Consider the following 5,893-nt stretch of genomic DNA (forward strand, 5'->3'; position numbering starts at 1 on the left):
CATGTTACTTTTTTATTTTCTTTTGTAATTTGTAATTTGTAATGTAACTAGTTGATGCCCCGTCTACGTTGCGGGGTGATAGCTGAATAATTCTCAATCAATTAAAAAAAGACTACTATAATTTTCCTAGAAAAAAAAAAAAAAACGATGATAAGACCGTAATTTTTGGCTCAGGGGAAAACTGTAATTTTTCAGGACTAATGAGCGAGTGTTAGGCAGCTCCTTGACACGAAAAAAAATTAAATCGAGTAAACCAATTAAAAAAAACTTTATACTTTTTGCTAAAAAACTAAAACGATTGGGAAAACATAATTTTTAACTGAGTGCGAAATCATAATTTTAATTTGGGGATAAATCGTAAATTAAATGGACTAACGGGGGAGTGCTAGGAAGCTGCCGGCACGACTGTAATTTTACACTGGGGCAAAATTGTAATTTCACCATGAAAACAAACAAAAACGATGGGCAAAATGTAAATTTAAGTTGAGGGCAAAATCGTAACTTGGGTGTGAGAAAAAAAACTAATGGCAAAATTATAAATTTATACGGGTCAAAATCGTAATTTTGAACCGAGGGCAAAATTGGAATTTTTAGCTGGGAGCAAAGGCGTAATTTTTTTTTTAAGTGTGGGTAAAAACATAACTTTGACCTGATGGGGAAATCGTAATTTTAAGGGGAAAAAACTAATGACAAAACTGTAAATTAAAACGGGGCAAAATCGTAATTTTGAACCGAGGCAAAATTGAAATATTTAGCTGGGAGTATTAAGGGGTGGCAAAAACATAATTTTGAACTAATGGCAAAATTGTAATTTTAAAATGGAATAAAATCGTAAATTTGTTGGGCCAATAGAAGAGTGTCAGGCAGCTGCCTGACATTATTAGTTTGCCGCCCATTTTGCCCGAAGGGCCATAACTATTTCCCTGTCGGTGGCCACACTTCATTTTGTAGTAGTTGATAATTGATAATTTCAAATTTCATATTGTATTATAACATCGAAATCTATAATATCGTTCAATCCTCCCTCTTTCTTTCTCGAACAAAATTTTATGAAAAAACAATTAGCTAGAAGCTAATAAAAGGCAAACATTACATGATGACGTGGGTACTCGGAGATTCCAGTCAGCAAAGTTAAAGTCAAATTTGAAAATTTCACATTTGATATTGATTCCTATTCAATGTTCATCAATACTAAGAAAAAAAGCTAATGTTACGGAATAATACGTATTTTGTTTTATTATTTGTTTAAATTTAAATAATTAAATTGTTCTTTTTATTGATAAGAAGACCTGACTCCTATGTAGCACCAATGTCATAGCCGGCTCCAACCGAACCCTGTTCTCCCCGTTTCAAAACCACAATGAGAGTAAAGACGTCGTCAATATTAACTTGTAGTGACATGTTACATGAATAGGTGACAACCTTGAAGGCAATGGCAACTGAACCACGAGAATGTGGGGTTATCTTTGTTAGAAGTAGATGTGTCTAGGTTTATCTTTCAACTTGTTAAACTACTTTGTACATGAAATGTTAATGGATGGTCATTTTATACGCAAAGCCAATTGGATGATACTAGCCCCACATTGACGATAATACCCAACTTTAGTCTTTTGTTGTGTTCAACGACAACCAAAGATGCATGTCTACTTGATTGGTTCGTTCATCATACTTTTATACATGATAGGGGCATAGTTTGACAATGATTTCCCTTAAATGTGACCCTCTCGATGAGATCCATCATGATACGTATGCTATACATGTCTATTACTCAGTGGTCGGGTTTCCTCCAAAATTACAACATTATGATAAGTGAATTTATAGTAATATTGGTTTCGTTTTTATCCATAAACTAAGATACATAGTCTATGGTTGGTACAATGGCATAGGAAGACATATGGCAACAAAGTGGTATAACAAATGTACTACATACACATGTGTGACTTGTGTGTCAGTGTGTATATGCATATTTACCATATACCTGTATTTTGTTATAGAGTTAATTACTGTTTTCGTCCCTGTGGTTTGTCAAAAATCACTATTTCAGTCCATTAGTTTAAAATTTGCGATTTCAGTCCCTGTGGTTTCACTTCCGTAACCATTTTAGTCCACCTCGTAACCATTTCAGTCCCTGTACTTAACAGAATAATGGATTGAAATGGTTACGAAAATGAAACCACAGGGACTGAAATTGTTACGAAAGTGAAACCACAGGGACTGAAATCGCAATTTTTAAACTAATGGACTGAAATAGTGATTTTTGACAAACCACAGGGACGAAAACAGTAATTAACTCTTTGTTATATTAATGTTAAAAGTATTTTCTTTATAGCTTAATAGCTACACAAAATCTAAATAAAATATTTGTAAGTGTATGTGATGATGTCTATATTACGTTAACACCAGTCACCACTAAATACAACTTTGGCTTATTTCAGCCAAATGTAACAAATGCATGAATGCATGATGTACACAAACCTTGGCACATTGCAGCCAAATGTAACAAATGCATGATGTACATAAACCATCGGTTGTGACCACATAGTGATAGTTAGGGGTGCAAACGAGTCGAGCTACTCGCGAGCTACTCGAGCTCGGTTCGAAAAAAAAGCTCGAATGAGCCGAGTTTAAACAAGCTCGAGCTCGAACCCGAGCCTAAAAACAAGCTCGTTTAGTAAACGAGCCCGAGCCCGAGCTTCGCTTATCGAGCTTGAACCGGCTCGCGGGCCTAAACGAGCTTTCTATTTATATATTTTTTATTAATATATTAAACATATATTTATATAATAATAATTACCATTTATATAAATATAAAAAATAACTAAATTATATGTATAATAATAATTATAATTAATATAAATTAATTAATAAATACTAAACGAGTCGAGCCCGAGCCGAGCTTCAAAAATTACCTTCGAGCAGAGTTCGAGCTCTAGAAATAAAGCTCGAATTGAGCCGAGCTCGAGCTCGAGCCTGGTCAAGCTCGGGCTCGGCTCGTTTGCACCCTAGTGATAGTGATGGTCTACTATATCATACAAAATGAAACACACAAATATTAGAACATTGATGCAGTCATGCAACTCAATATATCTTTTAACATGTATATTTATATAACGATGTGTTGTGACTGAAAGAAACTGAGGGAGAAATGTAGACTACAAGTTTTAAATTGCCATTTATCATTATTAAGAATCATGAAAAAAAAACTACATGGATACACTTTGTGTTGTGATACTGATTTTGATTTTTTTAGGATCGGAAATAAAAACCATGAATGTTACCAACTTCTTTTCTTTTTTTTTTTTTTTTGGTAACTCATTATAAAAAATCCCACCAACATGCATCATCATCATTGATATTGATGTGTTCTTTCAGTTCAAGGGATGGATAACTAGCAGTGACGGATCTAGCAATTTTTTCTATCAGGTTCCTTTTGGTAGATTTCATTAATTCTCACTATTTTTTTTTTAAATCATACAAAATTTCCACTATTTTTTTCATTTTTTTCCAAACTAAGGGGGTTCCCGAGAACCCCCAAAACACCTCTGGATCCGCCACTGATAACTAGGATTTGATTTCTATTGCCATCTTATTATAGCCTAGTGACATTTTAGAGGTGAGATAAGGCTTAGGAACCACTAGGTCATGAGTTTGATTCTCATAAGGGGGTATTTCCCAGATTTATTGGGTTTCCTCCGGAATTAGTGTATAGGCATTATTGCCTAGTGGAGATGAATATGATCGGATGATTTTGCTAGTGACACGATAATATTCCAGTTATCCGTCAGTGATCCAAATTTACTGTTAAAAAAGGATTTGATTTGTACCCAAAAACAACCATTTTTTCAGTTCAGTTTTTAAAAAGTATACACGTGCGTGTTTTTATATTGAAGCACTTAGTCCTTATAGAAGAAAATAAAATAAAATAAAATAAAATAGAGAAGTAACATGATTTTATTGAAGTCCTTATAGAAGAAAATAAAATAAAATAAAATAAAATAGAGAAGTAACATGATTTTATTGAAAAAGTATATTAAAGCACTTAGTCCTTATAGAAGAAAAAAAATAAAATAGAGAATTAACATGATTTTATTGAAAAAGTATGTTTTAAAAAAGAGTTAATTACTATTTTCGTACATGTGGTTTGTCAAAAATCACTATTTCAGTCCATTAGTTTAAAAATTGTGATTTCAGTCCCTGTGGTTTCACTTTCGTAACCATTTCAATCCATGTGGTTTCACTTTTGTAACCATTTCAATCCATTTATTTTGTTAGCACATGGACTTAAATGGTTATGAGGTGGACTGAAATGGTTACGAAAGTGAACCCACAAGGACTGAAATCGCAATTTTTAAACTAATGGACTGAAATAGTAATTTTTGACAAACACAGGGACGAAAACAGTAATTAACTCTTTAAAAATAACTTAATTTAGTCACTAAAATATAAAAAGTGATTTAACAAGTATGTTTACGAATTTATTTTTATCTCGTAATTAAGAAATTAAGAAAGTGGAAAATATTAAAAAAAAAAAGTCAAAATGTTTATAAAACAATTTGAAAAAAAAAATCAGGAACAAAAAAGTAAAGAAAATGGGCCAAGAGCAGAAAAGAGAAAGCTGGTCCGAACAGAGCAGGCCGGGCTGGATAGTATCCGAGTTTCATATGACTCGCGAGGTTTTAGTACCGTTGATATGAACATGATTGATTCTAACCCCTTTTGTCGTTTTATTTGTGTCATAAAAAATAATTTAGGGAAAAAGTTGTTTGTTGTGATGTCAATCATAAATCGTCCTCTTCCTTTATTTTTGTAGGTTGTCTAATAATGTAACCTTGTAATAATGAGTATTCATATGGATATTATTGAGTGTTGTATATTTATACTCATTATTTATTTTTTTTTAAATAAAACTTCATTAAAATACACCTCCAACCCAAACGAGCAAAAGGACAAACAAAACAGAACCCCGACTCATTATTTAAATAATTTTAGTTGGTTAGTCATACTTAATTTAAGCCAACTAGAAAGATACTTAGTTAATTGTATGTCCACTAGTTTTTGCCCCGCTGCGTTGTGGGGCACTATGCCGGTTTTTTTCCTCATAACACGTACGTCTGTGTTTCGTTTACTGCTCATAACACGATCTAAAAAATTGCATCGAGTCAACCAATGAAAACAAAACGCTATCATACTTTTGCTAAAAAAACTAAAATGATGGAAAAACTACAATTTTAAACTGGGGGCAGAATTGTAATTTTTCAGGACATATGAGCGTGTGCCAGGCAGCCCGCCTGGCACGAATAAAAATTACACTGAATCAACCAATTAAAACAAAACACTACCATAATTTTGTCAAAAAAAAAAAACTAAAACGATGGCATGATTGTAATTTTTCATTGGTGGAAAAATCATAATTTGAAAAGGAAAAAAACAAAAATGATAGCAAAATTGTAAATTTGAACTAAGGACAAAATCGTAATTTGGCTAGGAGAAAAAAAAAACAAAACCATTGAAAAAACTGTAAATTTAATTGGGAAAATCGTAATTTGGCTGGACCAATGGGGATGTGTCAGGCCCATCTTGTGATTGTATATATAGTAAATACCATTTATTCATGTATTGAATGAGTATGGTCCTAAATCCTGCGTACAACCTTGCAAGACATGCGCGCAGAGACCCATACCCAGACTTAACAATACAATACCCAACTATAAACAAAGCATGCGTGCAAGCTCTTATCGACGCATCCAGCACGGTGATAGCTAATACAAGTATAAATAGTACAGATGGCAGGGGCTGCAACCAATCAGCATGCTCCAGGCTCTGCCCAGACAACTCCTACGATGAACAATTGTGTTGGAGGCAAGAAGTACAAAAGGACTGATGTGTAACCAAT

The sequence above is a fragment of the Helianthus annuus genome, chromosome 10, assembly GCF_002127325.2.
Source record: "Helianthus annuus cultivar XRQ/B chromosome 10, HanXRQr2.0-SUNRISE, whole genome shotgun sequence".
NCBI classification, from domain to species: Eukaryota; Viridiplantae; Streptophyta; class Magnoliopsida; order Asterales; family Asteraceae; genus Helianthus; species Helianthus annuus.